Here is a 12,322-nt window from a genome sequence, read left to right as displayed (position 1 = left end):
GAGAAAAAAAAAACAAAACAAAAAAAAACATTGGTGTAATATTTATTTTGAAACAAGTTTACACAAAGAAACAGCAAGTAGCATATTCAATAATAAAAATAATAATAATAATAATAAATGTCTCTTCTTGTAAAACATACTCCAATAATAATCTTTGTTTGTTTACAACCTAAAATCATGTTTTTCAGTGACATGAAAACAAATGAGCTGGTTCTGTTCTGTTTGGTGTATTTGCAGGAGTATATTTTTATCTAGCGGCAGCAGACTTTCTATGTTAAATTGATTTGATTAGGCCATCTCTGTTGCAGGAAGAGCATTGTTTGCTGTGGCTAATTCTCTCCACTTAGTGTGTGTCTCTTTGGCGTGCATCAGATCTCCAGCTCTCTAATACGCCCGTCTCCCCCGTTGGGTTTTCTCATCATATTTGGTAGAGCACTCAATATGTTGTATTGACCTTCTGCGTACAGGCCCTTAGCGTAAATGGATCAGATCTCTCTGGCTAAAAGCAAGCTAATTCCAAAAACCATTGCATGCGTAAAAGTTTAATGAAGCTGCTGAACCGTACAATGAGAGAATAATCTGAAGCCCTGTGTGAAGGGAGCGTGTTTGTGATGTGGAGTTTGCGTCTGGATAAACAGCGAGGTAAAGGGGTCTCGCTGTAGACCTGTGTTTGCTAATGAATAAAGCATTAAGCCCAGTCATACATTACCTGGTAAGACACGGTCAATGATGTCTTTTGCGGAGGACTTGCTTCTGAATATTTTATACCTATCAAAGTAGCCAGGGAAAAAAGTGATGACAGAGAGGAAAATCAAAGTATCGGACATCACGGTAATTTACTGTAAGAAATTAATATGTGGCGATGAGAATAGCAGTGAGACTTTAGAGGAAGAAGAAAAAGGGTTTCATCAAAGTGATCTAACCAGGCTGACAATTAACATTTGTAAGTTACTGCTACGTAACACGTGCATGTGTGTTTTTGTATGCTTGCAGAGATACTGTGTTGTACAAGACCAATACATTGACATTGAGGAAGTAACATAGTATAAAGTCTTTACATATTTAAAATATTGCATGAGTAATTACAACCAAATGGAAGATTTATGCACTTGAATTGCATATTGCATGCAAATTTTACACGCATTTGGATTACACAGTTTAAACATAAACTAATAAACTTAATGTGATGCATATTTGTCAATCATGCATGAACGAAACAGATCAGATGTCTGCATTGAAAAAAATAAATAATAATAATGGTTGATTATTAATTATTCGATTTTATTTAAATAAATTCATTTTTAAAATGCATGCGTTCAAATTGCTTAGTAGCATAAATCTAGCGCTCGTCAGTTATTAATGAATGACACGATTTGATCAGCAGAGTCTGTGATGAATCTGTGCGCTGAGTCTTTTAAAATGTGTCATAAAATCCCCCATTAGGAGCAGTCACTGTCCACAGGGAAATCACTTACGGAGAGACCATGCTTTTAACTATATTGATGTGCCAGTGCACAATTAACATGATAACATATTACCAGATTAATGCTACGTTTCAGAGCCCATGCTCATATGCATTAGCTTTCATGCTAACATCATTACAATAAACACATAGGGGAAGGCTTGTGTCATATAAACGTGCTCTTTCATGACAGTCTGTCTCGCTCAAGGTCATCGCGCTTGCGTTGTGTACAGTCCTGTCTCTTTTCAAGGCTGAGGGGAAATTGAAAGCATTAGGAAACGATTCCTCGCTCGGGAGGAAATAGGCTTAGACTGCCGGCTGTCATCGTAGGCAAGCGCAGATTGACATTTGGGTTTATTTTGGAATAGAGCGAGTTTGAGGTTATCACAAAGAATCCATTTAGTGCTTCTACAGCTCACTCTGGTCTAAAAAGTAATATTCTTCTAAAAGGGAAAGACTAGTCGAAGCAAAACAGTTTTTTTTCTTCTTTTTTTTTTCTGAATGGTACACATGCATTCAGGCGTATACTGTATACGGTCCAGAAATAACTGGATGGTGAGCGATTTAACTTTCTACTGGTAGTGGAACTTCATTTATTTAGTTTGTTTATTTGTTGCACTTAAGATAATGGGATTGTTCAGGAGATTTTTCCTCAAGTGTTTGCATAGATCTGTGTCTTTATTCAGGACGAGCAATTCTCTGTGAAACTGCAGAAGCCACAAAACCATCATCACACTTTGTGATTTTGTTCCTCATATTTTTGAGTTGGTTTGTACCTGTAGTTCAGAAAAGAGAGGGAAAGAAATGTGAATAAATGTAAATGTAAATGTGAGATAAAGTTTAACAAAAGATATAAAGGCACTTTTTGAGCATTCTAAAAATAAAGTGGCATTGGAGAAAATAATGTCAGTGCGAAGAGTTTCCACCAAAAATATTGTTCAGCACAACTGTGTTCAACATTGATAATAATCAGAAATGTTTCTTGAGCTGTAATCATCATATTATTCTGATTTCTGAAGATCATGTGACACTGAAGACTGGAGGAATGATGCTGAAAATACAGCTTTGATCACAGGAATAAAATACACTTTAATATATATTCACATAGAAAACAGATATTGTAAATTGTAATACTATTTCACTATTTTTACTTTATTTATGATCAAGTAAATGCAGCCTCGATGAGCAGACGTCTTTCAAAAACATAAAAAAAAATCTTACGACCCCTAACTTTTTAATGTAATGTTAAAACTTTCTAACCAGCAACAAATTTATATATTCACCAAAGACATATTTAGTCACATTTACACATCTGAAGAAGCCATGGTATCAGTGTTGTGTCTTGCTGTGAGTTATAGCAAGCTCCAACTCTATTAACCGCTCCTCTTTAAGTTAATGAATTCCATTACTATGTGCAATGGAAGAAAACAACAAGGCAATGTTTAATCAATTATAATCGCTTCATCACATCGGCCTCGGCGTCTGCTCTGGTGTGTGTGGCTGCACGTCCGTTTGTGCTCTGAACCCATTTAGCTGTTAACACACTCCATAGTTTCTCACATGCGCCGTTTGCAACTTTCTGTGCTCATACTGAAAATCAGGCCACGCATCAGCAGCAGTGATGAATAGACTCCTGAAATTACAGCACAGCAATAAACTGGATTATCTTCACAGTATGAGCACAATGCACATGTTGTATGATTATATGCATGAGAACATACAGCACTAAAGGGGTCGTATCATTCAGGACGAATCTCATTTTCATTTCGAGTAAAAAGAGTTTGAGTGTACTCTGAACATATGCATCAGCATTCAACGCTCATTCAGATGTAGCCATGTTTTGGAAATATTATGATTTTTAAATGCTTTTCTGTTCACAAAGGCTGCATTTATTTGACCAGAAATACAGTAATATTGTGAAATATCGGTCTATGGTAAATTGTAATTTATTCTTGTGATGTGATGCAAATCTATTTTTTTCAGCAGCCATTACTCCAGTCTATATATATATATATATATATATATATATATATATATATATATATATATATATACATATATATATATATATATATATATGTATATATATATATATATATATATATATATATATATATATATATATATATATATATATATATATAAATCTGTATGATAGATAGATAGATAGATAGATAGATAGATAGATAGATAGATATCATTTTTTAAAAAGTTAATCCGTTAATAATTTTTTTAATCAAAATGCAAAATTCATGTTATTATTATTATTATTATTATTATTTTATCCATATTCATTCAAATGTAGCTGTGAGACTAGCAGTATTCTGTTAAAATGTGTGAGATTGGATGATAAATTATTGATGGCGATAATATATAAATCTAGTTACTGATTATATAAATCTGACCTGTTTAATTTATTTATGACTAAAAAAAAACATGCATCAAAGTACTATTTCAGTTTTTCTACTTTAAATATGTTTAATTAACTTGCAATTTATTTGTAGTTGTTTTACTTGTGAAAAAAAAATTACTAGCAATTTCTGAGTGAAACAAAATGTTTCTACACCAATCTGTGTGTGTTTGTGTGCATTTGTAGTTTTGTTTATGTGAAAACCGTAATCCAAGTGGATGGAAATGTTATATGAAATTCAAATACATACTGCAAATCTTTAATTTAGGCCATAATTTATAAGGTGAAAATCATTCATGGTTCACATATGAACAAACGTGGCAGATCTGCAACTGCAGTACATTAATAACGTTTCATCTTATCAAGAGAGAGCACTCAAGCTGAAGTGAACACGAAATATAACTTCTTAAAGTACGTAGCCATGTAATGACTGTAATTGTTCCTCCCTGGAGATCCACATCTTCATGCTAAATGCTGTTTGCACACATTTCTTTATTAGTGGTTGTGTTTGCCTAATTTGTTTACAAGATTTCTCCCGTGTGCTCGTATTCTGTGACTTGTGTAATGTACCAACAGGCCACCGTACCCCTACTGACTTTAATTATTTGCTTATTTAGCTGCAGCTGATGTAGAACAAAAGCGAGATGACACCAAACATCACAACCCATTTCCTTAAAATTATACACGCTTCTCTGATACTAAAGCGATTTGCCTTACAATGGCAGAGATAAAAAGGATCCATTAATGATTTTTTGCTAAGTTAATTAAAATCAAGAGGATTAAGCACAAGAATCACTTGTTGAGCTATAAACAGGAGTCGTCTTCCAAAAGGCCGACTTACAGAGAGGCTTTACGCTCGGATGCATGTAGAGAGAGGCTGATGTGAACATGAGCGAGGGTTTCAGAATCCGCTGATCTCACATGATCACCGTTTCATTGATCTGCTCTTTTCTCAAAGATCAGGCTCTTGGAATAGGAAGATGCTGATGAAGGATGACATGGCTGTAGGGGTGTGTGATATTTATAGTTTGTGATAATATCATAATTGTTGTTTCAATGATATGCAGGCTGATGTTATCGAGCATGTATGTGTATATGAAAAAAAAAAAAAAAACATGTCTGAGCCAGATGCATTAACTGCATGATGAAGCCTATTAGAATGCACCTGTAATTCAAGTTATGAAAGCAAGACAAAAAAAGGGTTTTTGTTTATATATTTATAAGATATTATTTAATGAATCAATATAAAAAAAGCAATGGTGCCTTTTTCTTGAATTTTAACAAGATCATGAATGTAATGTTGATTTGAAAAAAAAAAAAAAAGTTAATATTGGGTGTTACTTTTTTTGACACAATAGCCAACTGTTCTCTCTCTCTCTCTCTCTCTCTCTCTCTCTCTCTCTCTCTCTCTCTCTCTTTCTTCTCTCTTTTTTCTCTTTTTTCATTTTCCTTAATAAAAATATATATTTATTTCTTCTTGCATCTCGGGGAGTGAAGTCACTTTTTCAAGTCACGTTTTCAGCATTCATGAAGTTCACGTCATGTGTATGTACCACGCAGCGACACAAACGTAAACAATGGAGGGAGGCGAGAGATGCGCGTTTTCTAGATGGAGATACAGTCACTATTTTGAGTTTGTGTCAGCTAAAAGACAACATTAAGGTCCGTTGTACACTCTGTGCTGGCGGCGACAATGTGTTATCTAGCTACAAAAACACTACATCGAATTTGAAAAATCATTTGGATTCGCAGCACTGCATAGTCAAATTTATAGAGCAAGTCACACACAAAAGCTGGACTTCGGCGCAAAACCAGTAAGTGGGGGAGAGTTGAAGAAGTTGGTTGTGCAGTTTGTTGTGGAGGAAATGCCATTAAATACGGTTGACTCGCCTTCATTTCATGCCATAATAAACAAGATCCCTACCACTGTCAATGCCGCGCTGCCTCACAGAACAGCTTTTTTATTCTTACATGGAGGAGTATTCAGTGATGGGGAGAAATCTAATATGTTTTATTAAATAATGTATTAATGTTAGGTCAAGAAAGGCTGCCTTTATGTTTTGTAAAAACATGTATTTTTTTCAGGAAATAGTTTTTAAGTTCTACTTTTTCAGGAGATAGATTGTGGATGTTACTGTTAAAAATACACTTGCAATAAAGTGAGTGTTGCCAAAACTGGTTGTCATTTTTATGTTGTCGGCAGCTGTAGATTGTAACTAATAAAGTAACTTGTAAAGTAATTAGTTACTTTTAAAATCAAGTAATCTGTAAAGTAACTAAGTTACTTTTTCAAAAAGTAATTGTGGCAACACTGTTCATAATGATTGTCCCTGAGTCCCAACGTTCATACTCTCCATCCTAAACAGTATGTGAGATTATGATAAGTTTATCCCAAAGCATAGTATACAGGTGCATCTCAGTTAATTAGAAATTTGTGTATTAAATAAATTCAACGCAACGGACTAGTAGTTTAAGTGGCTCACATTTAACAAAAACCCACCAATTCACTATCTCGACAAATTAAAATTCTTCATAAGACCAATAAAAAATGAAATTGTTGCCTTCTGATTCTCTCTGGGGTTCAGGTCTGGAGAGTTTGCTGACCAGTCAAGCACACCAACACCGTGGTCATTTAACCAACTTTTGGTGTTTTTGGGAGAGTGGAGGGTGCCAAATCCTGCTGCAAGATGAAATCAGCATCTTCAAAAAGCTGGTCAGCAGAAGGAAGCATGAAGTGCTCCAAGATTACTTGGTAAAAGGGTGCAGTGAATTTGGTTTTCAACAAACACAATGGACGAACACCAGCAGATGACATTACACCCCAAATCATCTCAGACTGTGGAAACTGAATGCTGGACTTCAAGCAGCTTGGGCTATGAGCTTCTACACCCTTCCTCCAGATTCTAGGACCTGGGTTTCCAAATGAAATACAAAACTTGCTCTCATCTGAAAAGAGGACTTTGGACCACTGGGCAACAGTCCAGTTATTCTCTTAGCCCAGGTAAGAAGATGTCTCTGATGTTGTCTGTGGTTCAGGAGTGGCTTAACAAGAGGAATACGGAAACTGTAGCCAAATCTCTTCACACGTCTGTGTGTGGTGCTCTTGATGCCTTGACCCCATCCTCAGTCCATTCCTTGAGAAGTTCACTCAAATTCTTGAATCGATTTCGCTTGACAGTCCTCATAAAGCTGCGGTTCTCTCAGTTGGTTATGCATCTTTTGTTGAATAGGTGAGTTTTGTTAATTGTGAGCCAAAATCATCACAATTAAAAGAACCAAAGTCTTAAACTACTTCAGTCTGTGTGCAATGAATTTATTTAATACACAAGTTTCACAATTTCAGTCGAATTACTGAAATAAATTAACTTTTCAATGACATTCTAATGTATTGAGATGCACCTGTATATAACATATGTTTTCTGTGTTATATTTCATCTGCAGCAATGTGAACCTTTCTAATCATCTGTTTGGTCATTAACTTTCAAATGCATCATTGCACACAACAACAAAAAAAAAAAATCTCAGCATGCTGCTTCTTTTCTATATGGTAGGAAGTTAAGTGAAATGTGGAGGATATTGACTGTGACAAGATGATTTACAGACCAGTTTACAGTGACAGAGAGTCTGTTAAAGATTTTATTTTAAGACGTGATAGTGATGCGAATGAGCCAGCTTGAATGAATCGCTTGAATAAATGATTCAATTAATCACTCATCAAGGGATTTGCTGTCACTTACTGGTGGTTTATGTCATATTTACTGATCCATGACAGTCCTAAAGCAGCCAAGGGATCAGCACAAAAACTCAAACAATCCCAACAACTTCTGAGTTACTATTTATCGTCTCCTACGTGGCTGTGCATCATCGTCCTCATGATTCCCCAGTTTGGGAGCGAGGCCGTGCATCACTGTGAGCAAAGCTGTGAATCTGCTGTGCATTAATAACAACACGTGTAAGCACAGAGAGAGAGGGATGCTCAGCTCTTACCTGCAGAGGTTAGATACGGTCTGAAAGAGAATGAATGGAAATTACTGTTTGTGTTTCATGGAAACACTTCCTTTTCAGTCAAAGAAAACAGATATCAGGAATGTATGGCAGCTTATCTTCGATTATCTTGTCTATAAACAGGTGCCTGTTAAAATTATTATTTTAAGTTGCAAATAAGACAAAGATAATTGTAGTGTTCTTCCGCTCTTTTATTCTTCCTATAAACATCCCCCAAAACTCCACTGAGTTTGATTGACAGCTATCGTTTGTCAGACTATTATTTTGTCCTCTTGTCAAGCCACATTTTATGTTTCTCTAATTGAACATCATTCAAATGGCATTTCCCACCTTGGCATCATGCTGTCACACGGATTAAAGGGTTAAACGCAGGAGCATGTGCTTGTGCTATAGGGGACAGCGGCTCCTACATGCAACTGATTTGCATTTCTTAACACAATGAGACTGATCAAGGTGATCAACACAAAGGCTTTATATTAGCATTTATATATCAGATACTTCAAACCCTTATAGACTCTTATCAATCCATCCATGAAATCATGTGAAGAACCGTTTTCACTATAAAGAACCTTTCATGCGATGGAAAGGTTATATGAATGTTAATAGTTCTTTGTGTGTGAACAGTCCTTAAACCAGTTTGCACTGAGCACCAAAACATATTTCATTGTTTTCCATCCATCCATCCATCCTCTATCTCTTTCTGTAATAAAGAAAGGTGTTTGATAAGAATAGAAAGTGGCATGTGAAAGGGAGTCTGACTTCATCTCCAGCAGCTGATAATATGAGAGCAGGAGACGCAGGTCATGAGATGAATACACGGGAATTAGAGTCATCCCTCCAAACTAATTGCAAGTTAGCAAAGGACAAAAGAGGCATCTGTAAAACTTTTGACAAATGTTTGAATTTTAGATTAGACAATGGAACGAACAAAACAGCACATTATACCAGTGAAGATTATTAATGGTGTTGTGCATGGGCGCCTCTGAATACAGGATATTTAGTTATTTCACAGATGAATTTTACTATTGCCTGTATAAGACTCACAGTTGTGTTAAATGTATAATATGTGTTCGAAAGGGGGAGGTGCTGGAATACATTAGCATTAGCATATACAAAGTTCATCATGATCTGCTTTACACTCCATTGCTTTCAAGTCAATGCTAGTTGCATGTAGGCCAGAAACACAGCTTGTGATCTGACGCCGGGCTCTTATGAGTAATTCAGCACTTGAGTTTGATCCGTAGGATGAGATTCAGAATGAACTGAAACGATGCTTGTTCATGGGCCGCCCGTCTAAATCCTGCTAAAATGCACAGAATGTTAATAAAATCCAGTCTGCACTTGTGTAGTAGGTGTTGCTCTCCGACAGAGTGGGCTTCATTTTCTCGCTGTTTGAATACAAAGCAGAAGGCTTTTGTTCTCATGCTCTCCAACTGTCGGCAAACAAACACTCGTAAATGCATCATTAGTTATTTTGCATTGACCGATACTCACCTCGCTCGTCCGTGTGTAAGAGCGTCTGCATGACATCAGAACAACAGAAGAAGCTCATCAGAGAAAGCTGTTGAAATGCAGTACTTGAGGACAGAGAAACACTCTTCAACACAGACGTGTGCTCCTCTGCTCAGTCAGTCGTTTCCAAAACTTTTAATTAACATCCTGACTACTTTGACGTGTGTCTCTCTTCGGTGCTAGAAAGCAGGTCAGTTTCTCTGAGCAACTCACAGGCTGAAATGACAGAGTCCGGGTTAATCAAATCAAGCAGAGTGTTAGTTGCATGCAAGTAGTGCAGAACATTTCCCCAAAACATATCTAAAATGTAAAATGTTTGTATCTAACAATAGCCTTTAGATCCTTTGTAAATGTTTTGTGTGTAGCTTAAACAGATATTTTCCCTTGCTTTCACAGTTTATTAACAAAACACATGTAATAAATTATATTAATGCATGTTTATTATTGCAAGCCATTGTTAAAAAAAGTGTGCTTAAATGTATTTAAATTGCACTTGTAGTCTCAAGCAAGTCTCAAGTCCCTACCATCAAGACTCAATAAAGTCAAGTCTCAGTGCAAACAAACCAAGCAATCAAGTCTCAGTGGCCAACAGAATTAACAATATTAGATTTTTGTCACTAACCTAATTTATTTTAACCACGGAAATTAACTTTCTTAATTATACAATAAGATTTAAAATATAACATTTTGAAATGAGAAATCTAAAAGTTTAAATGTAATTTTAATTATAGAGTTAAAACCAACAGTATGTGGTGGCAAATCAATTCATGACACTTTTGGTGGTAACTCGTCTTAACGAGATGCAGAAGCATTCATTCAACTGATTTGTTCAAAACCTCAAATCAATTCAGTGAATCTAATTTTTTTCATTCATCACAATGATTTAGTTTTTTAAAAATAATTTAATTACAGTTATTATAACGTCACGTTAAGTCTCAAGTCATTGGATCTCAAGTCCAAGTCTCAAGTAATTTTTTTATTTCATTTAGGCAAGCAAGTCACTGGTCCTTAAATTTGTGACTCACCTCTTCTTTCATGACTGTTTCTAAACAGAAGCACACTTTTGAAAAGTTCAAAGGTTAGAGCTGTCAAATCAATTAATTTTGATTAATCTCATATATATAAGTAGTGCAGAACAATCAGTTTGACAGCCCTAAAAGTTCTACTTTAAAGAATATTTTAAATAGATACAAATGAATGAATGGATAAATGGATGAATGAATGAATAAAAAAACCTATTCACCACATTATTGCCCAGTAAATTATTCTAGTTATGGTGCAAACTTAAATATTGTGCAGAATATTATATATATTTCTCTAAAAAATATATATTTTATTAGTGCTTGTCAGTGGGTCATAAAAGTTCAATATTAAAGTTCAATGTAAGTTCAACTAATCACATTTGAACTAAAACTATAACATTTTCATTTTATTTTAAATAACATGCATCTTTGTTTAAAAAGTATATTTTTTTATATGTATATATGTTTTATTTATTTATTTTATATGTTTTCACAAGAGAAGCCACTGTACAGTATATGTACAGAAGTGCTTCTTTAAAAAAAAAAAAAAAAAAACCTCTACATGATATGCCTAAATTTGTGCAACTGTAAAGTTTCCAACCACATTAGCACAACTATAGGCTCCACAGTATCTGCAGAGCACTTTCAAACCATCCAAATCATATGCAATCCTAATAAAACTATTAATCATTCATCATTTTCATTAATCTCTAAGAATATGAGTATCTGTATTCTGAATCCATATCATATCAAAGCCATCACTTGATTTATTAAATTCAGAATGTTTAATAACTTTCAGCAATGTTGATGTGGCATTTCCAATTTTGGCAGCGTTTTCATGCCATTTTGTTGTCAAGGAGGCAAACTTTCAGACGTATTGGAGAAAGTTGCGGTCGCACTAGGCTCTGAGCATGCGAAGTGATTTCAGATCCTGCAGCGCCGCAGAGCAGGGGTTATTTAAGAGGGCAGTCGTGCTAGTAAGCAAATTTGCAGGTCAGAGTTCAGCAGACGTTTTGCATCTCATGTTGTGTTCAGATAATAATGCACTTAAGTTCTGCTTGATGATAACAAGTGATATCATGAGCTGGTACGCCAATGTAAATGACATACAGATGGTCATAAGAGCGTAATCTGCAGCATTAACACATCTTTCAGACATGTTTCAGCACTGATCTCACAACTTGGCATAATACCGCATTTACCGCGGTGCTAAACTGACCCCCTCGAGAGCTACTGCTTCTGGACACATCCATAAAATGTATGAAAAATGATTTGGCTGTGACTAATTGCCTGTTTAGTGTTGTAGAAAGTTGTTAAACAGATCATTGACTTTTAAAACCTAAAGTAAGGAGCGGGATTAATTATGCAGAAATATATTCCATACAGCCAAGTTTTAAAGTTAGAGGAATGCCATGGGACTAAAGACAGCAGGGTGGATGGATGGCTTCAATCAAATTATTAAATAAAATGCACCACCTTTGTGAAAAAAGAAGCAAACTTTAGCACAGTTTTTAAAAGTGTTTTACTTTAAAATAAAACACCTAAATTCAAACTGAGTTTGATGTTTTTAAACACAACGGCATGTTATTTAAAATAAAATGAATATCTATTGTAGTTTGTAAATTGAAATAAGCTGAACTTAAAATATATTTTTGACCCACTTAAGTAGGACTTCAGTATATTTTTTATATGTAATTTCATAATTACTTCTATTGTCTTTGAAACATGATTAAAGTTAATGTCGAATGTACTGACAAGCATTTACGATAAACTAAAATATACTTTAATGTAATTTCTACTTAAACGTGTCATACATTTAAACACATTTGTAATTAACGATGAAGCTGCGGTTTAGTTCATTTAAGAGTAATGTCAAACAAAATTAAGTAATTTTCTTTAGTATGTTAGTCA

Source organism: Carassius gibelio, chromosome A18, assembly GCF_023724105.1.
Source record: "Carassius gibelio isolate Cgi1373 ecotype wild population from Czech Republic chromosome A18, carGib1.2-hapl.c, whole genome shotgun sequence".
Taxonomy (NCBI): domain Eukaryota; kingdom Metazoa; phylum Chordata; class Actinopteri; order Cypriniformes; family Cyprinidae; genus Carassius; species Carassius gibelio.
Note: the sequence above shows the minus strand (reverse complement) of the source record.